The sequence below is a fragment of the Siphateles boraxobius genome, unplaced genomic scaffold (genome assembly GCF_051911475.1).
Source record: "Siphateles boraxobius isolate OS27281-9 unplaced genomic scaffold, OSU_SipBor_1 54, whole genome shotgun sequence".
NCBI classification, from domain to species: Eukaryota; Metazoa; Chordata; class Actinopteri; order Cypriniformes; family Leuciscidae; genus Siphateles; species Siphateles boraxobius.
The window spans coordinates 4,767,567-4,794,323 of record NW_027509180.1 but is presented as its reverse complement, the minus strand read 5'-3'; the positions used below and the strand labels follow the sequence as shown (position 1 = coordinate 4,794,323).

The window sequence follows — 26,757 nt, the reverse complement described above, 5'->3', positions numbered from 1 at the left end:
ACATATGGAGGAACGCTGGAGTGACCAGCCCGTGGGGTGGCAACTTTCAAGTCCAGGAGAGGCAAGGTGGCTTGCCGAGGGAAAGACACATGCTCAAGGAGGCTTACAGTGGAAATACACATGTGGGGGTTACTCAGGGGAGGAACCATGCACACGGAGGCACCTAGCCGACACACAGTCAATAGACACTGGCGCCAGCGTCAACAGTGTTGGAGGAACTCAGGGCTTCAGAGAGGAGGCTCACCTGAGGAATTATCGCACGTATCCAGTCCGTGGAGTGGAGTGGCGAGCAAGCGAAGACACCTGAGCGGGTCCGGTACTAGCTGACTGGAGCGAGTACACGAGAGGACATAGGCTCCACTCGGAGATTATAAAATCTGGCGAATGTGTTGGGTGTCGCCCAGCCTGCATCTCTACAGATGTCTGCCAGCGAGGCGCCATGCGCTAGAGCCCAAGAGGAAGCCACACTCCGGGTGGAGTGGGCTGTAACACCAAGGGGGCACGGTCGGCCTTGCTGTTGGTAAGCCAAAGCAATGGCGTCCACTATCCAGTGGGACAACCTCTGCTTTGAGAGAGCCTTTCCCTTCAGACTCCCACCTAAACAGACAAAGAGCTGGTCTGAGGTCCTGAAACATTGCATCCTGTCTACGTTAGCACGGTGAGCGCATACTGGACAGAGCAGTGCCAAGGCTGGGTCTGCCTCCTCCAGGGGCAGCGCTTGCAGGTTCACCACCTGGTCCCGGAAGGGAGTGGTGGGAACCTTGGGCACATATCCAGGCCGGGGTCTCAGGATCAAGTGAGAGTGACCGGGCCGAATTCCAGGCACGCTTCGTCAACGGAGAATGCGTGCAGGTCCCCTACCCTCTTGATGGAGGCCATTGCAACCAAGAGCACTGTCTTCATAGACAGGAACTTAAGCTCAACTGATTGCAGAGGCTCAAAGGGAGCCCTCTGCAAGGCATTTAACACCACTGAGAGGTCCCAAGAGGGAACGAGAGGAGGGCGAGGAGGATTCAGTCTCCTCGCTCCTCTCAGGAACCTGACGATCAGGTCGTGCTTCCCCAGAGACTTACCTTCCACTGCTTCGTGAAATGCGGCGATAGCAGCTGCATACACCTATAGGGTGGAGGGAGACAGCCTTCGCTCCAGCCCATCTTGCAGGAAGGAAAGCACGACACTGACCGAGCATCTCCTGGGGTCTTCTCGGCGAGAAGAGCACCAGTTGACGAAGAGGTTCCACTTCAACGCATAGACACGTCTCTTGGACGATGCTCTAGCGGAAGTGATGGTAGCCGCCACCGCTGGTGGCAGGGTACTCAAACCTGCCTCTTCCCATCCAGGAGCCACACGTGGAGCCTCCAAAGATCGGGTCGAGGGTGCCAGAGGGTGCCCCGTCTCTGAGAAAGGAGATCCTTCCTCAGAGGAATTGGCCAAGGAGGTGCTGTCGCGAGGAGTATCAGTTCGGAGAACCAGGTCCGGGTGGGCCAGTACGGCGCAACCAGAATGACCTGCTCCTCATCCTCCTTGTTCTTGCACAAGGTCTGTGCGAGAAGGCTCACTGGGGGAAACGCATATTTGCGTAGGCCCCGCGGCCAGCTGTGCGTCAGTGAATCCGTGCCGAGGGTGCCCAATGGGAAGAGTCGTGGGAGGCAAACAGGTCTATTTGTGCGTCCCCGAACTGGTCCCAAATCAGCTGGACCGACTGGGGATGGAGTCGTAGACCACCCTGATGGTTGAAGAGGCCGGCCTGGGATATGGGGGCGTCGAGCAGACGAGTGCGCTCAGCGTCCCGCATATCGGCTAGGTTCAGCCACAGGTGACGCTCCTGGATCACAGAGGTGGCCATCACCTGACCCAGGGAGCGTGAGGCAACTTTCGTCGCTCGGAGAGCAAGGTCAGTGGCGGCACGGAGCTCATCGAAGAGCCCTGGGTCAGTCCCCGCCTCGTGCATATCTCTGAGCACCTGGGCCTGGTAGACCTGCAAGGTGCTCATCGCATGCAGAGCGGCGGCCGCCTGTCCTGCAGCTCTGGGGATCTCGCCACGAGGGTCGACGAAAATCTACAGGCCTTGGACGGGTGCTTAGGAATACCACGAGATGAAGCGCTCTGAGGACACAGTTGCATGGCAACAGAGCGTTCAACCGGGGGAATCCCAGTGTACCCATGGGCGACCGCCCCATCGAGGGGTGGAAAGGCGGAGAAAGCTGGCGAACGTACACGGGAGGTCAAGGGAGCCTTCCATGACTTCGCCAGTTCCTCATGCACTTCCGGGAAGAATGGTATTGGGGTTGGCTGTGGCCGTGAGGCGGCAGCCCGATATACACCCTCCACCCATCTCGTGGAGGGTGTATATCGGGGTGTGGATGAGGGGACTCTCTCTCGAATGAGATCATTGAGTCTCGACTTTAGTGTTGCGATGGCCATGTTCCCACAGAAGGAACATGAGTCATCCACAAGCGCTGCTTTAGCGTGCTCTAAGCCCAAACACGCAAAGCAGCGATTGTGCCCATCAAAGGAAGACAGGAATCGACCGCACCCAGAAGAACACGGGCGAGACATCTTTAAAAAGACGTGCCACATGCAGCTCTTTTAGAGAGAGGAAAAACTCAGCGATGCTGAGGCGACCAGGGAGAAGCACACGGACTGGCAGATCACTGCTCAGACCGCAGGCAATGTAAAACTCGCTGGGTACCACCGTCACACCAACACCGGAGAGTTTGCTCGTCTCGAAGAAGATGATGTCACAGAAAACTCAGGATTTGGCTTGTGGAGTGAAGAGAAGCTCTTGGCTCCGAAGCGAAAACATGATCTGCCTTTGCCGGCTTCTCTCCTTTTATACCCACGCGGTGGGGTGGAGATACGCTATGCAAATTCCGCAGACCCATGGCATTTCATCGCCATTGGCTCGTTTTATAATACACGAAGATGATTGGCTTTCTAGGCGAAACCCCCATTAGTCGTCATCCGACGTAACTCGGAGTGACTACGAAAGGGAACACAAACATGCTCAATGAAGCATTTTCAAAGGTTTAAAATGTAAACACAAGTTGTAAATGTCAACATATACAGGTAGAATTCAGATATAATCAAGCTATATACAAAAAAATTATGATTTACAAGAAAAAGCGGGTGTAACCATAGGCTTTTCTTTTTCTTTTTAGCTTTGCCACATTTAAAAAAAAGTTTCTGCACACAATTATACAGAGAGCTATATTTAAGGCCTTGCATTCCCAGAGTATGAGGGTTCCCAATTAGTGCAAATACAACATAAAAAAGGTCAAATTGAGATAAAATCAAACTATATACAGCAAAAAGCAGGTGTGGCAACAGGGTTTTTTTTCTTTTCTTTTTTGCTTAGAAACTCTACAAAACAATTAATGTACAAATACACAGGCAGCTAGATTACAGGACTTTCATTCCTTGAGTAAGAGGGGTTCCTAAATGGTGCAAACATACAGGTAAAATGAACACAAAATCAAACGATACATACTACTATTTACAACACATATCGGGTGTTTTTTTATTTTATTTTTTTATCTGTGCCACTCCTCAAAACAGTTTCTGTCAACAATGAGACAAGAGGGCTACATCACAGGCCTTGCAATTTCCATGGTGTGAGGTTCCTTTTCTTCTCCACTTGCTGGCAACGATGGCAGATTCTGCTGCCTTGTGTGGTTTTCTCTTTGACATCTTTTGATCTGTAGCCACGCCAATGGCAACAGGAACATGGTCGGTGCTCCTCTGGATGGCAACTCCTGTCCTGTCCACTCCACACAGCTGGGAAACCAGTTCTACCAGGAAGTTCTTGTGTGTCATGTGCTGAACCTGTTGTGTGTGGCTTATTCAGCAGGCACCTTGACATCAATTTAACATCAAACATTATGTCAAAATGACGTCACGAAAAAGGTCAAAAATGAAAGTCATATTGATGTCAAAGTGTCAATGTCAATTTGATGTCGAGATTTTGACCTCTGCTGATGTGATTATTGAAGACACCTGATGTAAACAAGCAGAATCACCCAAGGAGAAAATCAAAATTTTAAGCCACCATTTTGGTGATCAGTGTTTGCTTGAAACGAAGGAATGTAAAACAATCTCAAAGTCCTTATATGAAAGGATTGTTTTCAGCTTAGATAGTTTTCTCAAGTGAAAGAAAGAGGATTTCACAATGCTGTTAACTTGGCGATCAAAGCGCATTTCTGAAGCGGGTTGTGATGGCGCAGTGGATAAGACACATGCCTTTGGTCTGAGAGACCCGGGTTCGATTTCCACTGCGAGACACCAATGTGTCCCTGAGCAAGACATTTAGTTGCTACAGAGGCGTGCGATCTCTGACATATCTAGCAATTGTAAGTCGCTTTGGATAAAAGCATCAGCTAAATGAATAAATGTAAAATGTAAATCTACTCCAAGGTTCTTCACAAGAATATACACATTGTTGGACAATAGTCCATAATTCCCAGCCAGACCATTCACAAGCTCCTTATTCCCAAACATAATAAACTCAGTCTTATCCTCATTTAATTGTAAGAAATTATTTGCTAGCCATCCCTTTACCTCAGACAAGCACTTATAAAAATTAGTAAAAGATGTACAGCCATCACACTCCAGAGGAAAGTACAGTTGTAAATCATCAGCATACAAGTGGTAATAAAAGACAGAGACACACACACACACACACAGACAAAGACAGAAACACCCACACACACAATATAATATACAATAAGATAGCAATAAATGTTCACAAAAAGTTTCTCACCTCTCTTTGTGAACCACAAAAGCCGAGTCGTCAATCTCATCATCGCCACTTTCTGATTCCGACGATGAACTGTAAACAGCGTCCTGGTCGTCCAGTCGATAGAACAAGTCGAGAGCTTGTTCAACCGAAAATATTCGCTTCATTTTCCTTCCACAAAAAACTCTAAATCTACTCCTAAACTATCTACACTACTCCACTCCTCTAAACTAGCAATAATATCTCTCTCAGTATATATATATATATATATATATATATATATATATATATATATATATATGTCTCTGTTTGTCAACTCCCGTCAATCTCCTGCCTTTCAATTTCGCTTCTTTGCTCAGTTGGCTCCTCATCCACTCTCTGCAGCCCGAAGAGCAGATTTACACATTTTTCTCTTTTTTGTTTTATGACAAAAACCGACAAAGTTATTAGAATAAATGCAACGACTGTCGCATAGCATCTTGCGTTCTTTTACGAACACGTCAATATTTTTCAATATTTTTTTATATAAAATTTAAATGATCATATCTCCGTTTTTACTTGGTCTATCAACACAAAACAAAAAGTAGAATATAGGTTCAAGCCAGCACTTTCGACAGAAGTGGAAGGCAGCGCTCAACGTGACTGTTTTTTATGCTTCGACGTCTTAAACTGGTCATGTGACTTGATGACGCCGGCGTGATCGGCGACTCGGAAGAGTTAAATATAAAATATGATATAATCTATAATAAATTAAACTGGCTAATTTCATGTTTCCTCCAAACAATATTTTCTTAATTTTTCAAGACAACAACATTTAGGATTTTTCTTTTTTTTTTGTGGCACAAACACACTTATTCAACAGAATCTCTACTTGGAGAAAATTACCCGTTTGTTTTGGCCAACTTAAAGATACATTGTCTAGGAATTTGCATATGTGGTGCATACAGAATTGAACAGGTCAAACAAACATTTTAAATACATTTGTCCTCGGGTTAGAATGTTCTGAATGACTCTCAATTCAGTACTTTGAAAATCAACAATTATTAAACACATTTAAATGTGAATACAGTAAGGGAAAGGGAAGCTGATGTGCATTCTAAAAAGCAAAATAATTTGAATATAATGCTTTTAGAACAGTGCCGGCTCTCCCTATAAGTAAACTAAGCGGCTGCTTGGGGCCCCCGGGGGCCACCCATGGCTTTCCTTTAGCTCAAACAGGGTTGGTTTCCTGTAGCTCAAAGAGCGTTGGCGCTTGCAATGCTGAGGTCATGGGTTCGATTCCCAGGGAAAGCAAGAACTGATAAGAATGTAAATGTGTTCCTTGTAATGCAATGCTAGTCGCTTTGGATAAAAGTGTCTGCCAAAAGACAAGTCAAGTCAACTTTATTCTTTATATCAAAGCAGCTTCACAGTGATAAAATGAAAATAATACAACAGACTTTGTTTCAGAAGAAAATTGTGTCATCGTCCACCTTGAGTAAGGCAGATCAATAGTATTGTTGAATATTAAATGTCCCCAACTAAGCAAGCCAAAAGCCAAGGCAGCAGCGGCAAGGAACCAAAACTGTATCAGTGACTGAATGGAGAAAAAAACTTTGGGAGAAACCAGGCTCAATCGGGGGCCAGTTCTCCTCTGGCCAACAAGCGAACAGTGTATGATTATGATTCAGGCAGTATTACAAGTCAGAGTGGATCAGAACATTTAGAGAATTTATCCATTTCCATCTGGTTGGAAGTTGAAGTCATCATTCCGGTATGGAGACGAGTTGTTGATGATCAGTGCCGATGGCTGTTGTGTCGATGAGGCCTTCACAGGGCTGATGACCCAGCCAGCACAGCCATGTGGGGCCCACATGGGTTTGACCTGGGCTATCTAACTGGGACCCAGCCAGTTTTGTCCACGGTTTCCATGTAGGCCCCACATGGGTTTGCCCAGATGAAATGAACACTGCTCAGTGTGCACACTACAGGCTGTTAAATGTAACACATATCAGTGTTGGAGTTAATGAGATAATTAATTGATTAAATAATGATTGAGAATTATTGTTACCAAGCAGAATCACTGAAGGAAAGAGAAACAGTTTTCAGTTCAGTTCAGTTTATTCACAGTACCTCTTCAAGCATTACAATAATACAATTTTAAAGGTACAGAGTAGATTGGGTACAGTGAAATGGGTCTCCCAAAGAAGCAAAAAAAAAAGCTTATAAATAGGGGCCCATAGCTTGTAGTAACACAATAACTACTTCCAGTCACACGCTTAGATGAAATCAACTGAAGATAAATTACACGAAATCTCTCAAGATCTGATTAAACAACTCCACAAACAGCATTACCAGCTTCACTTATTAATAACCAGCAGAGATGGGCAGTATTTCAATTACAAAATACTCAAAAGAAAATAAATAGGTATTTCAAATACATAAATTAAATAAATATAAATTAAATGTCATTTGTAATTAAATAGCCTACTTTGAGGGACTGTCATTTGTATTTAAAATACTTATTAGGGCTGGGCGATATATCGCATGACATTGTTATGCGCATCTCGTCAGTAAAGCTGGTTCCTTGATTAGTAGTAAATCACCTTCACCTGCTTTCAGATGGAATGATTTCCATTACAAGAGAGTAGATGTTAAAAATTCATGCTGATTTGTACTCTGCTTTCTCAAGATAAGCACCGACTAAGACATAGCTTTACAGTAACCTATGCTTCTCCATCCATTTACGCTTCTTTCCATGTGGTGATGTAAATCTCCTTCTGTCTAGTGTTAACACGCGTCAGCACACACTGCGGCTGCAACCGAAGTGCGGACCCCCCATGACAACCGTCTGGATTGAGCTGAGTAGGGGACATCTCTAGGGTCTTCAAGTGGGCACCTTCCGTCCTCAGTGTTTCGTCGACTAGCCTACGACACCTCAAGAGGGCTCGACAGTGACTCTGGCGTCCCAGAGTCACCCCCCTCCGTCCCCTACTCAACTCAGCCCAGCTTACTGACCTCTACTTCCCTCTTGCTGCTGAGACCTAATCACAATCTCACAATCTCTCCGCAACCCAACCATACGCGCCAACCCGTTTGACTAAGGCTGTCGAGCCCCACTGGTGCGTTCATATGCAGTTTCAGTGGCAACGGTTCCGTATGGCATACCACCTACCACAAAACACAAAATCTGCCCAACCACCCGTCATTCACGCAATATACACAGGAACGTAATGACTGTAAATACTATACAACCTATACAAATAAACCAACAGACTCTTCAAGTTTTCAAGAATCCTACAAACCCGTAGCATGGCGGCCTGTACACAGCCAGCTAGAATCTTTCCGTCTCAACCACAGCCAGTTGCTGCTCCTTTCTGCTGCTTCAGATAAGTTCTTTACTGTGCGACGCAACTCTTGACCACTGAATCCGTCGTCTCTGAGGAACCGGGTTGTAGAGTGTGCCACAAAACCTCGACAACCCACTTCCACTGGATAAACCTGGACTCTCCATCCTCGCTGTTCTGCCTCAGTGGCCAGATGAGCATACCGCAGTTTCTTCCTCTCATATGCCTCATCTACCGCATCCTCCCATGGCACTGTTAACCCTATCAGTTGAACAATGCGTGCTGATCCAGACCACAAAACAATATCTGGTCGTAGGTTAGTGGTGGCAATCTCAGGTGGAAAAATAAGCCGTTGATCAAGATCAGCCAGCATCTTCCAGTTCCTAGCAGCTTCCAGTTGTCCTGGCCGAGAATTGGTGTTAGCACCTTTTCTTGGTGGTTGCTCGCCTGGGCGGAGGAATATTGTCTTCTGCGTGTAATGTTTTGCTAGAACAGGCGGCAACTTATTGGTCATAGATATTTCCAGACAGAGATATTTCCTGTCTCAGTGCCTTAATAGAATTAGTAACAAATATTTGTTATATTACGAATGTAAAATAATTATTGTCGCTGTAATACAATAAACCAGAGAGGCCACTGTATATGTGATTTCAATCTCATTGAATTGTTTTTTTCTTTAACATTTTTAATACATTTCTTTAATACTTTTTTGAATACAAGTATTGAATACAAGTGTTAAGGTTCATTAATTAAGGTCATACACCACTGAAAACATAGTTATGTATATTATATTGCATTTCTGTCAACAGATCCTCCAAAATATTACACAATGCACCTGGGGTTCTTTGGTCATTTATGACCGGAATTTTTTAGATATATATTTTTTTTAATCGTAGCTTCATCGGAAGGGTACGAAACTTGGTGACTTTTATGGTACTTGGTATATGAACACACACAAAAACAATTGGAGACATGATTTGAAAATTCTAAGTGGTCGTAAAAAAAATAGTCACACTCGGGACCTTCGGTCATAAATGACCGCCCATTGGAAATGAATGGGAGATTGGCAAAAATATGAAAATTCAGAGTTATTTTGTGCGTACAATCTACAAATCAGCCACGATGCAGAAAAAAAGCACACAACAGTGAAGGGGTGAATCTTTAAAACATCAAGAGTGCAAAACAGACATGTACACTTTCAGACACACACATACTTATACACACAAAAACACACGAACACACAAATAAACATGTGTCATTGCAAGAGCTAATTTTGGGAAATGTGTGAAGTAAAAGCAATTATTGATCAATGTAAGGAATAAAAAGCACACAGCAAGCATGAGACTGTAAGCCATCAAGGTGCCAAAATAGACACACACACACACACACACACATACACACACAGGGAAATATGAGACTGGTGAAACTGTAACAGAGAAATGTGAGAATATGTGAAATAAAATACAGTTACAGTTAGTTACAAATACAATTAGAATGTAGATAATATGTAAATATAGTTAGAGAAATAAAAACAGTGTTTTAAATATAAAATACAAAAAAATTATTATAAAAATACTATATTTACATATTATGTGTATATTATTTACATATTCAATGAACAGTGACTCTTATTCAAAAGGCAACAGCAATTATGAACAAAAAACTAAAATAACAGCAAAATTATAATAATTGTCAATAAAATATAGAAATAAAAAAGTGTTTTAAATATCATCCTATTTTCCATTTACTGTTTGATAATTATTATACTTTTGCTGTTATTTTAGTTTTTTGTTCATAATTGCTGTTGCCAATTTTGAATAATGCAGAGTTCAGACTGCACGATTTTAGCCCCGATTTTGGCTCGCCGACAGGTTTTGAGAAATCGCAGACAAATGCCCGAAATCACAGGCAAACCGGTGCTCGTTCACGCGAGTGACAATCACGCAGTGTGAATGAGCAAAGACGCGATCTGAGAGAATCGCCGACGAGTCACAGACGCCCGTGAGATGTTTGGCATGCTAAATATCTGGACCTGTCGGCGATTCACAGTCCTGCTGTGTGAATGTGTTCTGACTGAAAACTACATTGGCGATGACCAACAGCCAATGAGAGAGCAAGATACAGGACAGCAGGATGTTCGGGGAGGAGTTATAGACTAGAATATCAGTATTTTAATAGATAGGCCTATATTTACAATTATATCAAACAGAAACAAAGCACAAACATTTGCATGACCCGCAGCAACAGCAGGACATTTGCAAAATTATTTATTTACCCACAACTCTCTTTGCAAAACACAGTCCTTGCTCCCCTCGTCTTCCCAACCATTTCCTCCTGCATAAACTGTTTATTTTTCTCATTTTCGCTGCAAATCAGCGCACAGACAATTTGGATCGCAATCTTCTTGTAGGCTATCATTTTTAATAACAAATTCAGTGTCGCGCGAGAACTCCGGTCTCACGCACGCTGATCTTCCGTTATTTCCTTATCACTTCTCGCGTTTGTTTGGTTGTGAAACGTAGTTTGTGGACCAGGCAGAAGTTGTCGGCGATTCTTTCTTTTGTAAAGTCATGCAGTGTGAAACCTCCTGTCGCCGATCCATCGTGCAGTGTGAACACAGCAGCAACTGAATGTTACTCCAGATAGTCATGCAGTGTGAAAACAACAGTGACCCGATTATTTTGAACATCGTGCAGTCTGAACTCGGCATAAGAGTCCCAGCCAGCACAGCAATGTGGGGCCCACATGGGTTTGACCTGGGCAATCTAACTGGGACCCAGCCAGTTTTGCACCCGGTTGGTGCAACATGGTGCAATGCATTCTGGGTGCATCATACGAAACTTATCCATGGCTCCCAGAATGCATTGCACCATGAAGCATGTCACCATTGTTGAGATTCATATGCTGATTCTTGATGTCTGTGTGTGTGAGTAAAAAACACAGAAGTCCAAAATGTGAAAATGGTGTTTTAAAAATCATTTGATGTTCTGATAAAAATAGGCTGGACCTCTTGCTGTAGAATCACAACAAGAAAACAAAATGAATAACATATCACCTGTGTAAAATATTATATTCTAATCATCAATCAGTTTATAGAATCTGATCGCATTTTCTCTTGCTGTTCTAAACATAACAATCAGATACAACTGAGTAGAGAAAAACTGATGTTAAAAAGTCAATAGCCCAACTAAAGCAAACACTTATCACCATAATGGTAACATCAAACCAAACTATTATTTTCAATAAATAATCAACATCTTAACCTCTGTTAATTTTCAATAAGAACTTCTGTAGATGTCTACCAGAAATAAAGTAAACCTGGTTAGTAATAAGTGAAGCTGGTAATGCTGTTTGTGGAGTTGTTTAATCAGATCTTGAGAGATTTTGTGTATTTTATCTTCAGTTGATTTCATCTGAGGCTATGTTTACACGGAAACGATCTGAAGAGAAAACGCAAAAGTGCTGTTGCGTTATCACTTTTTATTCTGCGTTTAGACGAGCGTTATCGGGGGGAAATCCGCGTGCATATGGTGACGCAAAAGTGTGTGAAATTCGATGTAGTATGCACTCCAGGCGGCTAGGTGGCAATGTGAAGCACTGCGACACAACAACACCAATATCTGAGAATATTTTGTACAACTGCTGAAAAGACTCTTGTACGTTTATCAGAGCTGCTATGGCAATTTGAAGGTCCGACGTATGGAAATAATCCGACATATTGGGGTTATTTTCCTGTAATGGTGCATGCCTGTGGCGTAAACACGTACGCGACGAGAGCCACAGTGAGCAGATTTGCGTTTTTACTGTTTAGATGGGAACGCGACAGTGGATCGTTTTTAAGATTTCCACTCTGGAGGGTGGTTTCGCTTTTTTGCGTTTTTAAGCCTCCAAAACGCTGTCGCCGTGTAAACGAAAGGCACATCCGATAAAATATTTTTACGTTTTCACCCAGAATCGTTCTCGTGTAAACAGGGCCTGAGGCTGTGGCTGGAAGTAGTTATTGTGTTTCTCTTTCCTTCAGTGATTCTGCTTGTTAACAGCAGGTGTTCATCAATAATGCTAAATCATTATTCAATCACTTAATTATCTCATTAACTCCAACACTGATCAGTGTTACATTTAACGGCCTGTAGTGTGCACACTGAGCAGTGTTCATTTCATCTGGGCAAACCCATGTGGGGCCTACATTGAAACCATGTGCAAAACTGGCTGGGTCCCAGTTAGATAGCCCAGGTCAAACCCATGTGGGCCCCATATGGCTGTGCTGGCTGGGGTTACTGTTCATTGAATTGTACAAAAAAGAATTTTCAAGATCAAAGAATTTGAAAGATCAAAAGATACTGCAGGTTTAATTCAGACGCAAATTATCTGAAGCAACACATGCAAACGTGTCAACGCCCCTTATAAACGCGATAACACAACAAATGTAATCATCAGATTAATGTACTATTTCGTCTTGCGAGGCTGTGTGAGGAATAATCCTGGGACATTTAACTCAGAACATGTGCTGGTTTATTTTCATTTTGAGGAGTGACAGATCTAGCCGAGAATTGTGTGTAAGTATTTTATTATTGTGCTTTGTTCTAATCGCAATATGGAATAGTGTTTGTAAAGTATTTGTTCCAATGTAAGGGCACTTTTAAAAAGAATACTTTATAAGAAATTTATGGGAAAAGACAATTTTCTTTTCAAGATGTTTCCAACTCTAACTTTGAACACATTATGTAGAGTGGCCCATATAGCCTATTTGAACAGGATACGTTTCCAGGCATGACTATGTACTAAAAATGTGTTTTTGACTTTCATTTATATTTGGATTATATATATATATATACACTGCCGTTCAAAAGTTTGGGGTCGGTACGATTTTTAATGTTTTTAAAAGAAGTCACTTATGCTCACCAATGCTGTATTCATTTAATTAAAAATACAAAAAAAAACAGTAATATAGTGAAATATTATTACAATTTAAAATAACTGTTTTCAATTTTAAAATATTTTAAAATATGATTTATTCCTCTGATCAAAGCTGAATTTTTCAGCAAATTTTCAGACACATGATCCGTCAGAAATCATTCTAATATGAGGATTTGATGCTCAAGAAACATTTATGATTATGATCAATGTTGAAAACAGTTGGGAACCATTTTTTTTTAGGATTCTTTGATGAACAGAAAGTTAAAAACAACAGCATTTATTTGAAATATGGGCAGTCATGGCCTAATGGTAACAGAGTTGGACTGGTGATCCCAAGGTTGCTGGTTCGATTCCAGTACCGGCAGGAATATGACTGAGGTGTCCTTGAGCAAGGCACCTAACCCCCAATCGCTCCCCGGGCGCCACTCAAGGCTGCCTGCTGCTCCGGGTGTGTGTATCCATGTTTGCAGTGTGTGTGTGTTCACTACTCACTACTCTGCTCCTAATGTGTGTGCACTTGGATGGGTTAAATACAGAGGTCAAATTCCAACTATGGGTTACCATACTTGGCCATCACATTTCACTTTAAATATAATCTTTTGAAACATTATAAATGTCTTTACTGTCACTTTTGATCAATTTAATTCCTCCTTGATGAATAAAAGTATTGATTTATTTTATTTATTTCCCCCCAAAAATAAAATAAAAATACTTACTGACCCCAAAGTTTTGAACGGTAGTCTTACAAAAGATTCTATTTAAGATTCTATTTCAGATAAATACTGTTCTTTTGAACTTTACCTCAGAAGTGCTAGTATTTCGAGGAGCAACAGATTCAGCTGAGCTGAGGAATACTGTAGAAAGTTTTTTTCATTCTCAAGTGAATCGCGTTTCTGTGTGTAAATGAATGAACGGCAGAGATGCGCAGTTTACCACAACTGGCAAAAAGACAGTTTAAATTTGAATCTGATTCAAATTGGTTTATAATCAGTGTAAACAGGCTATTGCAACATGACAAAAACACCAAGAATGCTTTACTTTTAAGTTAATATCTGTATTTTGCCTTTTAGCTTGAACATACAGTACAGTACAGACCAAAAATTGAGGTTCTGAAGAAAAGGGACTTGTCTGTCGCTGAATTATAATGAAAGGCCTTGGCTCCTATTGTGCTGGCTCTGTGGGGCCATAAGACCAAATATAGAAAATGTTGTACCTCACAGCACTAAAACTTACTACTCCTATTTAGTGCAAAACTGCAAAACATCACAGTGTAGCTAAATGCAAAACACTATTGCAACCAAATGATGTGAAATATAGGCTACTATCCACAAAATTTTATGATCACACTTCCTTAGGATAGAGTTTGATTATTGATTGTTCGGTCGACGGGGGTCTTACATGCTGTCTTACATGCGTTTCATGGGGCACACACACACATTAGCACACACACTAGCTCTTGCTCGCTCGCTCTAGATTCCGGGAGATTTGAACTAAATATGCGGGAGACTCGGGATGTCTGCAAAGCTTACGATGAATGGAACAGCCACAATTTTTAAATTATATTTATATCTGAATTTATGTCAAAACCTAGACTTTCAACCATCAAAATGTAATTTATTAATATGTATTCGTGTACAAAATAACATATAAAATCTTTTCCTATTCTCTTTTGCCTGGAAATGCTTCCAACACGCTTGCGTGTCGCGTGAAAAATAGGCGTCGGTTCTATTTCTAGCATGCGCGCGTTTTCCGCGCACACGCGCGTGTCACGCAGGCAGTCTGCAAGCTCTAACCTGTTAACATGGGAACTGAAATAAAAACGGACATGCCACGCAGCCAGTGTGTCACCGGCCTTATATGTAACGGAGGGAGGGGGATAACAGCGAGCTCATCAGACGTTTCCTAAAAATAAACATTGTTCACGAGTCCCGCAGCTCGAGTCCGAGTCGAGTCTAAAGTCTTTCGAGGACGAGTCTCAAGTCGAGTCTGAAGTCACCGTGTGTGCGACTTAAAGGCCATGTTGCAGGTTAACCATCACTATCGATTAATGGGTACATAAATCACTCAAGATATGAATATCATTTTTAAAATGTCTCAAAAATGGTCTTAAAGACCATTTTTTTACGTTTTTGGAATTAACGGTGTTTTTTTACGGGATTCGGTGATGACGTCACGTTGGGGAGAAGTGGAGGAAAGGTAGCCTCAGCCTAGTATTAGAACTATGGCGACTGACTGGGATGAGGAAGAGGTGGCAAGAGCCAACATGTATGCCCGCAGCCATATAATTTCGAACCTGCCAAACGTGAGAGGGCAAATGAGGAATTGCCAAGAACTGATGGCCGTCAAAGCCAATTAAATGCATGGAGAGTTTGTGAAGTGTCCTGGTGAGTTGCTATCATTTAGCAACACAGCAAGTAGCACTGGAGCTAGTCTACGAGCAGCAGTGCACAATAACGACACATGTTTTTTTTACTGTCATTGAATAGCACCGATCATGACGTTAGTTCAGATAGGTACCGGTAACCTTTGTCATAGTGTCGTAGTACTAGTAAACTTTGTCTTTGTCATCTAGAAATAGAAGGCATCATGCTAGCTAAATGGGCGTTTCTAAGAGTTTATATCTTCCTCCGGTGAAAATGTTGTTGCAGACATAGCCGCCGCGTGTCTGTCGCTGTGTTTGGCAGGTGCTTGTGTGGGCGGTATAGAGAGAGATAGCCAGACAGCCAGATCATAACGTTAGCATAGATAGCTAGCAGCTAGATAGATAAATATATAGAAATATATAGTAGGTAGATTGACAACGTAGAGTTGGTCTCACGTCAGAGGCGCCCGCGCCATTGGATGTGCAGTTGCCGCATATACTAGCCTATCTATATATCTAGTCTATATATCTATCTATATCTATGTATTTATCTGGCTATCTATAATCTGCGCTATCTGAATACTCTCGTCTACTACTCGCCTCTCTAGTCACTCTCAATGCTTTCAAGACGGGCTTTAGTAAATTCTCTCCCCAAGGTGACGTAATGCAATGCATTTTGGGGGAAAGGAGAATCGCTGCAAACCGCTGTAAGATAGTACCTACTTTTTCTTATTATATTCCATTTTGTGATACCCAACAACATAAAATGCAATGGATAACAGTTTAAATGTTTATTACCAACCAGCAAATTGCACAAATTCGTTGAAAAATTAACCCTGCAACACGGCCTTTAAGTCGCACTCGAGTCCGAGTCTCAAACTCGAGTCCCCATCTCTGTACTGAGATGAGTAAAAATCGATTGAAATATGTTGAAATAAAATGTATTTGCATAAGCAACGTATTAAACTGCAAATTAAAATGTATATTTCTTATATAAACGAAACACATATGTTACAGACATATGAAAGACAACATTTCGTTGACTAGTTTTGGATAGATTATACATTTTTACTGTAAAATATTTGCCACCTCAAATAAGCTTTTGTTTGCCAATTTTTGCTCATATGTTAAATACCCTATAGTATGTTTTGTCAAAAATAAAGTAATCAAATAATATGTTATTATGTGTTTGTTCAATGTAGCCTAGGCTATATCCAAAGTAATGAATCCTTAACTTTGAAATATGTATGATAAAATGTATACTTTAGTTTTTACAAAGAAAGATTGCACTTGAATTGTTGTTGTAATTGTAACCTTTTTTAATAAAAAAAAATATATTTACAAGGTAGATGTAAACAAACTATTAAATGGTAAATCTAAGCCTTTTCTTTAAATAATATTTATTGAGTTTTATTAGTGACAAATTTGGGGAGAGGATACATATTCCAAAACTGAAAATACAGTATGAGAATTAACTGCACAATTACTAGACATTGAAAAATATATAAAAAATGAGATCCTTCCAACTGTGAACCAATTTGGTAGAATATATATATATATATATATATATATATATACACACACACACATATATTGCTCTTGCATTGTTTCTTGTGGCTCAGTGACACACCTGAATGAATGGCTCATTAAGTATGCGGGCCCCATTGTCTCCTCAGGTGTGAAATATGCATGATGGTGTTGAAATCGTTGACTCCCCTTGCGCATATTGCCTTTCCAAAAAAAAAGTGTCTTACAAAATTTAAATCAATGTATTATTTAATGTGAATGATTAGGCAGGATGATCTTCACATCATTTTGAAGAAAAAACTCAAGGCAACGACATCCATTAGTCAAAAGTCTTGACACATATTTAGTATGTTTTCTTGCGTTGTTTTTACCTCTCCATGATGACTCGCTTGGTTTAATCCTCAAATGTAAGTCGCTTTGGATAAAAGCGTCTGCTAAATGACTAAATGTAAATGTAATGTTTTTTTGTGGCCATATTTCAGAAACTTTAGTTTTTTCAATAACCATGCATAAACAATATTCCCCCAAAAATACAAACATGTACATACATGTTGCTCACATATTATGGTAGCCCTCTTTGTGCTAAACAGAGTGTAATTATACCTTTGCCATTAATATGTTTATAAGCAACTGAAAAAAGCACAAATGTCAGGGCATGTCAGAACATCTCAAGGACACCAAAAAACCCTTAGACCCCAGAGGGTTAATATTTCTAACATGTAAACGAAGAGACAGTTTGTGTTTTATATTTCGTTTTGTTATACATATACATGCAGTGAAGATAATCAATGTATGTGATGCTTAAACCACATTTGTGTGGCTATTAATATGTTTACTATTTTTTAAATGAATTTGAAAAGAGGCAGAGTGGTGTTTTATAACATTTCGTTTTATTGTTACCTGAAATAATTGGAGTTGCAGGGCGAGCTGAGAGACGCTATCAAGAATGCTGCTGTTCCTTTTGCAGAATTAACTTTGGGTACTTGGTATTGAGAAATGACGTCGATCCTTGCTTTCCGGCATACACCACACCTATCAAGTAAGGGCACTTTTGGTAGTGGAAACGCAGGCTGGATCAGGGTTTATCGTCCCACTTCATACAGTACTGTACAGTCCCGTACCACTCGGTAGAAACGAGCCATAAGCATAAATAGCCTGTCTTGTTGGCAAAGGCTATTTACACTAACCCCACCCACAAATGTCTGATTGGACCACACAATATTCAAAAAGACATGTGTAAATTCAGCATCTACAGTGGCGTACGCCGTTGGGAGTGTGGCATGGGGAAGTAGCTTTTGACGCGATCAACCCGAGTTCGAACCCGACTTTTGCCGAACTCGCTCGTCTCCGTTATTCTCATCACTTTCCAGATTGGAAAGGCATTTATTTTCAATACAAATGACTAACTAATTTGAAAAGTGGAAATAAAGTGCCTACTTTTTCCATTGTTTTTCTATGTAAACACTGTAAGGGGGTTACAGTCAAACACCCAGGACCAGATATGATGAAAGAAGACCAGGAGTCAGGATTATAATAAATTGAAGAAAAATTTACTGAAGATAGTTTGCAGTTTCATCGGTAGAGCCAGGCTTCAAAGTCTCTCGAGGAGGTCGCAGGCCAGACTCTACCTTACACAAAATGTCACACCAGTTATACCATTTCCAAGAGCAATGATTACATCATTGCTTACAGATTAGCTACTTCTGATTGGCTAAGAACATAAAATCTAAACAATTTTGGATAGATATGAGAGTATGTCGCCATTAGTTCTTTTGCAGCATCTTCCACATGATATGACGTTCTAAAAACACGGTGCTCAAGCTAAAATGCATCTTAAGACCAAGTTTTTCTAAAATTCCACTGCCCGTATCTCGCATTTTTCATTGACATTTATGCATTTGGCAGATGCTTTTATCCAAAGCGACTTAGATTGCATTTCAAGGTAGACATTTACATTCTTATCAGTTCTTGTTTTCCCTGGGAATCGAACCATTGGCGTTGCAAGCGCCAACGCTCTACTGTTTGAGCTACAGAAAAGTTTGCTTATAGGGAGAGCCGACACTGTTCTAGAAACATTATTATCCAAATGATTTTGCTTTTAAGAATGCACATCAGCTTCCATTTCCCTTATGACTGTATTCACCTTTAAATGTGTTTAATAATTGTTGATTTCCAAGGTACTGAACTGAGAGTATGAAGGGTAATATGATGCCATAAAGCAAATTGCACGTGCAGGGTAAGATTTGTGAAAGTGTACACATTTTCAAGGATAAATTAAATTTGCATGCACAAGAGAAGATCACGACACAGACGCCAGTCGCCAGAACACATCTTTATCTTAATTTGGCTACGAAACGTTCTCGTTACCAAAATGGTACTTTTATTGCACACATACATGTTAAATAAATAAATGAATGGGGATCTGAATAAATCTGGCGTGTTTATTGAACCAATCAGATGAGAGTAAATCGAAAGTCAGCAAGAAGATCATCTGATTGGCTACATTAGAGGGTGGACCCGCCCTTCTCTTTGCGATTTCAAAACTCAGTGAGTGAGAGAATCTTTTGCCCCATGCACATAAGTCGTCATTCAGACATTTGCAACAGTTTATTTTTTTTACACAAAGGTTGGTTTTACGCGATCAATCGGTTGTGCAGTTCCTGACTCTGTTGTTTTCGGTTGCAAATTGGAGGCCTGTAATGCTTTTGGCCATATTTGTGCGGAAAAAAAGGGTACCAAAAGTGTAAGCGCGGAAAAATGGTCAGAAAAACACAGATCCTATTTATTTTGCGTGAGCATGAAGCTGCAGCTTCACAATACATGCATAACACTTACGAATAACAGTAAAATGCTGGTTTAGTGTCTTCGAAAAAGTCCGTTAGCATCTCAGCCGTTAGGCTAGCCGCTAAAGGGGGTCGCACAACGGACCAGAAACGCAGCGCCGCACAATGTCGCGTCTAGGACAACTCGAGGTATCACACACTGGACGCACATTTTTTTTCTTACACTTGAAAGGCGATTTACAGCTTTACAAATCTTCTATTGCGCATGTGATTCTTTATGGCATCATATTACCTTCATATGAGAGCCATCCAAAACATTCTAACCCGAGGACAAATGTATTTCAAATGTTTGTTTGACCTGTTCAATTCTGTATGCACAAAATATGCAAATTCCTAGACAATGTATCTTTAACTTGGCCAAAATCAAACGGGTAATTTTCTCCAAGTAGAGATTCTGTTGAATAAATGTGTTTGTGGCACACAAAATTTCTAAATGTTGTTGTCTTGATAATTAAGAAAATATTGTTTGGAGGAAACATGAAATTAACCTGTTTAATGTTATTTTAGATTATATCATATTTTATATATATAAGTACATCTAGTCATTAAAAGTAAAAAATCTTCCCAACTAGAGTCCCTCCAGTGAATCTCACCCATTTCCAGCCCTGGATCTAACAGATCTTCATGTGTATCTTCAGCTGACTTTTAAAAGAGAAACTCGTTCCACACTGATCACACGTGTGCGGCTTCTCTCTGCTGTGGATCCTCTCGTGTGTTTTTAGATATGATGACATACAGAATCTCTTGTCACAGTGTGAACACTTGTAAGGTTTTTTTTTCAGTGTGGATCCTCTCATGTTTTTTCAGATTTGATGAACAACTGAATCTCTTTTCACAGTGTGAACACTTGTAAGGTTTTTCTTCAGTGTGGATCATCTCATGTTTTTTCAGATATGATGACAGACTGAATCTCTTATCACAGTGTGAACACTTGTAAGGTTTTTCTCCAGTGTGGATCCTCTCATGTGTTTTCAGAGATGATGACTGACTGAATCTATTGTCACAGTGTGAACACTTGTAAGGTTTTTCTCCACTGTGGATCCTCTCATGTGTTTTCACAGTTGTTGATCGACTGAATCTCTTGTCACAGTGTGAACACTTGTAAGGTTTCTCTCCAGTGTGGATCTTCTTATGTGTTTTTAGATATGATGAATGACTGAATCTCTTGTCACAGTGTGAACACTTGTAAGGTTTTTCTCCAGTGTGAATTCTCTGGTGCTGTTTTAAACTGTTTGCTGTGTTAAAAGTCTTCTCACATTCAAAGCACATGTACTCTCTCACACCAGTATGCATTTTCTGATGTGCATGTAAAGATAGCAGCCATGAAAAACTCTTTCCACACACAGAACATGAGTGTGGCTTCTCCTTCGTATGAACTGTCATGTGTCTCTTCAGGTGTGATGCCCTAGGAAATATTTTGCCGCACTGATCACATGTGAACGGCTTCTCTCCGGTGTGGATCTTCATGTGAACATTAAGATTTGATTTTTGTGTGAAGCTCTTTCCACACTGAACACATGTGAACGGCTTTTCTCCAGTGTGGATTCTCATGTGAAGCTCGAGACTGTGTTTGTATGTGAAACTCTTTCCACACTGAACACATGTGAATGTCTTCTCTCCAGTGTGGATCCTCATGTGACGCTCAACACGTTGGTTGTTTGAGAAACTCTTTCCACACTGAGTGCAGGTGAAAGATTTCCTGGCTCTTATTTTCTTGAAAAAAATATTTTTAGTCTTTGAGCGACTCAAAGGTTTTTCTCCAGGTTTGACATGATGTTCCTCCACTTCACTCAGTTCTTCTCTCTCCTCCTTCACTTCACTCAGTTCTTCACTCTCCTCCTTCACTTCACTCAGCTCTTCTCTCTCCTCCTTCACTTCTCTCAGTTCTTCTCTCTCCTCCTTCACTTCACTCAGTTCTTCACTCTCCTCCTTCACTTCACTCAGTTCTTCTCTCTCCTCCTTCACTTCCATCAGGTCTGAAATGAAAGAAATCTATTAATTTCATTTTTAAAACATCAAAATTCCACAAGACAAATGTGAAGTGAAAGGACATTATTGTAATCATTTAGATGACCTTTTATAAATTATTTACGTATGTCCCTGAAAATCTCCACGAATAAGGTACAATGTTAATAATTAGATCAATGACACTTAACTAGAAAAATATTAACATAAAAAATATATATACAACAGGGCCATACTGAGAATAATTTTAGATCCTAGCCTTCAACATTGAAAATAAGGGAGATTTTTCGAACGATCTGCAGTAGAGCTAAAAAGAACTGGGGACATATTGAAAATGTCCATAAAAACACCAGCCAGTTGGTCCGCACACTCTGATAACGCGCATTGAGTGCCGCAAAAACATCGCTATTAATCCATGGTTTCTGGTTGAAGAATGGTCGACACAGAAGCATGAGAAATTCCAGATCAGGAGAGCAGAAAGACTTGATAGAATGTACGTTCCTCTGATCACACCAGGATTTATTGATCATAAAACATACACCGCCACCTCTGTTTTTACCTGAGAGGTCTTTAGCTCTGTCCGTTCAATGCATGGAGAACCCCGCGGTTTCGATGGCCTAATCTGGTATCTCAGCAGACATCCAAGTTTCTGTAAGGCAGATAATGCAGCAGTTCCTCATCTCTCGTTGGAAAGAGATCTGCGCTCTCGGCTCACAGAGTTTGTTGTCTAAAGACTGAACGTCTGCTAGTAGAATACTGGGAAGAGGGGGGTTGATTTGCACGCCGTCTTGCTCTAATGAGAATGCCGGCTCTTCTTCCCCTTCTCCAGCTGCGTTTCCGCATCAGAGCTGCTCAGCTGCCATGTTTGTAAACAGAGGGTCGTAATTGAGGTAATGAAAGTCCGGTTTTCTGTGTTCGATTGCTGAACCAATGTCCAAAATGTTTGTCTGTCGTTTTTACGATTCCAATTTTAGATCGCAACAAAGTAAGGGAGACGCCACACAACCGCTGCATAAACATAAGGATTTATTTTAAATAAAGTAAGAAACATGAAATGTAAAGTTGTCAGTGTATTTGTTAGTCAGCGTATTTGTGTATTTGCTGCAACGACCCCAGCGAGCAATCGTTCCCTCTCCGATTAACACAGTGTCTTTTAAAGTATCATGATTTCCTTCAGGTGTAAAGCCACGCCCTCCAGCAATCACCTGTAACTTGAGGACAAACACAGAACCACTAATACCCCTTTTCCACCAAAGCGTTTTGAGAGCCGGTTCGGAGCCGGTGCCTGCGCGCGAACCAGTTCTTTGTGTTTCGACAGCCAAAGAACCGGTTCTCGGCCAGGAAAACTGGTTCCAAAGCGGCACCAACTCTTTGCTGGACTAGAACCAGAGAACCGTTCTTTTACCACGTCATGCTTACGTCGGGGGCTGGGGGCGGGTTTAGATGTGTCCTAAACATCTTTTCTGACCGCAAAGCCAGGAGAAACATTTGCAGAAACACGATGTAGTCCGCCATTGTAATTGTTATGCTTGAAGTTGGCGCAAGCGTTTCTAGCTTTTTTAAAAAAAAATTTATTGAAAACATTATGTAAGCAACTAGAAAACAGTCACAAAATAGAACAAATAAACGGAGAGAAAAAAAGACAAGACAGTGTACATAACTAATCAGAAAAGATTACATATCAAAGGAAAAGATTAAAAGACTTACATATTTCAATTGTTTTTAAAGCCTTCTTGGTTCACGAGTTAGAGATAATCCCAAAGTAATGTTGTACTTGCAAGCGTTTCTAGCTGAGACGTAAAGCAACGTACACAGTGACGTTACGACGTCGTTCGCTGGGCGCTCTAGAAGTGGAAAAACAAACAGGTTCTGAGGAGGTTCGCAAGTTGAACCAACTCCGAACCAACTTTGAACCAGCACCAGTTCCGAACCCGTTCTTTTTTGGTGGAAAAGGGGTATAACTGAGCCGTCACACCCCCCTCCTAAAAAAAAGATCCCGTACCTCATACGGATCTGCAAAACCACACAAACAATCAAAAATAAATTTAATAATCATACTGCCCTTTTTTTTGTTAGTTTTTTTTTTTACACGCGAGACCCCACTTCAGTATACAGTGTTTTTCCATGTCATCTCCATTTGTTACTGCTCCTCTTATCCCAGAAATCTGGATCCTGAAAGCCAATTAAGGTAACAAAGAGAACACAGAAAAACAGAACCAACTGCCCCAAACACTTACTACACTTTATTAGGTCTACTCAGGAACACGAGACAAAGCGTCTGCAACAACGTTATCAGTTCCCTTAATATGTTTTACAGTTAAACTGTAAGGCTGTAAAAAGAGAATCCACCTCATTAACCGTTGACTCGGGGACTATAATGAATGCAAAAACATCAGAGGGTTATGATCAGTGTAAACCTCCACAGGTAATCCTCCCCCCACGTACACGTCAAAATGCTGAAGAGCCCAAATTAAAGATAACGCTTCTTTCTCTATTACCGAATAGTTCTTTTGGTAAGTATTAAACTTACGAGAAAAGAAACTTACAGGATGGTCGAGTCCAGTCTCATCATTTTGTAATAGCACAGCCCCAGCACCAATCTGGCTTGCATCCACCTGTATCTTAAATAGCTTCTCCAGCCTAGGAGCTGCTAGAACAGGAGCAGTAGTTAATAACAGTTTAACATTCTCAAACGCTCTGACAATTTACACTCCAAACAAAAGTAACAGCCTTCTGAAGCAGATCAGTGAGTGGAGAAACAACAGTGGAAAAGTTTGGGCAAAAACCCCGATAATACCCCAACATGCCCATAAACGCATCAGTTCTTTCTTTGTTGAGGGTGGCGTAAATTGTTGAATAGCCACGATTTTCTCTTGAATAGGACGCACCTCACCTTGTCCAACTTCTTTACCCAAATATCTTACAGTACCCTTGGCAAACTTACACTTTACCAAGTTAACTGTAAGACTTGCCTCAGCCAAACGCATCATAAGCGCACGAAGATGTACCAGATCTTGTTCCCATGTATCCCTGAACACAATAACATCATCCAAATACACCGCACAACCCTCCAGGCCGAATACCACTTTATTCATCAATCTCTGGAAGGTTGAGGCTGCATTTCGCAAACCGAAACTCATAACAGAGTACGAATATAACCCTGAGGGTGTGATAAAGTTATTTCTTGAGCTCTTGGAGTTAAAGGAACTTGCCAGTATCCCTTTAAAAGATCCAGCTTGCTCAAAGTTTACAGAACCCACCTGATCCACACAATCCTCCATTTGAGGAAGTGGAAAGGCGTCAGGTTTAGTAATAGCGTTTAACTTATGGTAATCCGTGCAAAATCTATAAGTAGAATCAGGCTTCTTCACCCGCAAACATGGCGAAGCCCAGCTGGAACACGAAGGAACAGTGATCTCATTCGCAAGCATATACTGAACCTCTGCCTCCAGCACATTCCGCTTATTGATAGGAACCCTGTAAAAACGCTGACGAATAGGCCGCGCATCTCCCACATCCACATCATGCTGGATCAGATGTGTACGAGTAGGAACATCTGCAAACAAACCAAGAAAGTCAAACACCAACTTTGTCAATTTTAACCTTTTCGACTCCTCCAAATTCTGAAGGGTTTCTGAATTCTTCAACCTTGGAAGCAACACACAGTCTCCCGGTTTAATCACATCCTCCCCTCCTTCTATAAAAAAAGGTTGAGAATTATCACGAAAGACAGTGGCAACAGTAACAGCTGGTTTAACCAGTTTAGTGTCAGAATTACGAGAATGATAACGCTTAAGTAAATTAACATGGAAACATTGCTTAGCCTTACGCCGATCTGGAGTTGCAATTTGATAATTTTGATCGGTCTTTTTACAAAGAACAGTATATGGTCCAGTAAATCGTGCGCAAAAAGGAGAGCCAGATGAAGGTAACAAAACCATCACCTGATCACCTGGTGTAAAACCACGACATTCATCTTATTTCTTCATCTTACTCTGTGCTCCGACAAGATTCTTCTGAGCACTCACTCCAGCCAAAAACAAACGTCTACGGAAACCCTCTACATATTCAAACAAATTTTGAGGAGGATCTTCTTCAACCAATCCTTCCCTCAAAACAGAAAGAGGTCCACATACATTGTGACCAAACACAAGATCATTCGGACTAAAACCTAAACTTTCTTGTTGTACCTCTCTAGCTGCCAATAGTAACCAGGGTAAACCTTCCTCCCAGTCACGGTTCAACTCCACACAGTATGCACGTAATAAAACCAGGCACAACACATTTCGAGAATTTTTCCTCCAAAGATATCTCACGACTCCTTAAACGAGTTACTGCACATGCTACAAATACCTCAGGAAAGTTTTGCTTTAGTACACCGGATTTTTCCATCAATGGAGTAGGCACTACTACAGGCGGTGGGATTACATCTCGCCATACCCTACCTCCAGCTAAATTATTCCCAAGTATTACCATTACCCCCTCCAACGGCAATGATGGACGCACTCCCAGAATTACTTCTCCACAGACCAACTCCGAAGTCAGATCTATTCTGAGCAAAGGAACAGAAAAGAGTTTGTAATTCAATTCCCCTGATTAAAACATTCCTCCCTTCACTCGATGCATCAGAAAAAGGCAAGACCGACTCAAGAATAAAAGATTCCGAAGCGCCGGTATCTCTTAAAATCTTAACTGGGACTTTCTCTTCAGAATTAATCAAAGATACAAACCCATGCGTAATAAAAGGTGCAAAATGTTTTGTGCTTTCAGTTTTTGACGCAGACACTGCCATTCCTACTTCTACAGATACAATATCTGCAAAATCATGAATTCCTGTAGTCTCCGTCATCATAACAGGACTAACGTTTTCATGTGTCTTATTCTTTTGACTGAATTTCAACTTTGATGCCAAAACAGGACACTTATTTTTCCAATGTCCAACATTAAAACAGTAATTGCACACCAAGTCTCTGTCATTTTTCCCACGACCATTTTTCTCAAATTTTCAACCATAAGTTTGTTCAAATTTCCTTGATGCCACTCTATTTTCACTGAAATTCCCATACTGGCGCCTTGGTCGAT

At 41.1% G+C, this 26,757-nt stretch overlaps 2 protein-coding genes and 1 pseudogene across 4 annotated transcripts in view; 1 reads left to right on the top strand and 2 right to left on the bottom strand.

The window, feature by feature from the left end:
* The window catches only part of LOC143714420 (uncharacterized), a 596,609-nt gene that overhangs the window by 401,309 nt on the left and 168,543 nt on the right, over nt 1–26,757 (top strand). Inside the window, exon 2 of one of the 2 annotated variants that reach the window (XR_013195486.1) lies at nt 5,457–5,794. The exons of the other annotated variant lie outside the window; for it this stretch is intronic. The gene's annotated coding sequence lies outside the window, so the exon portion shown is untranslated. Of the gene's footprint in view, nt 1–5,456; nt 5,795–26,757 lie in introns of those variants that run through there. 2 annotated transcript variants of the gene reach the window in all.
* The window catches only part of LOC143714411 (uncharacterized), a 245,919-nt gene that overhangs the window by 154,043 nt on the left and 65,119 nt on the right, over nt 1–26,757 (bottom strand). The window lies entirely within an intron of this gene.
* Nucleotides 19,868–26,757, bottom strand: part of LOC143714443 (uncharacterized) — a 207,832-nt pseudogene continuing 200,942 nt past the window's right edge. Inside the window, exon 3 of the transcript XR_013195487.1 lies at nt 19,868–21,686. The product of XR_013195487.1 is annotated as an uncharacterized LOC143714443 (transcript). The remainder of the gene's footprint in view (nt 21,687–26,757) is intronic.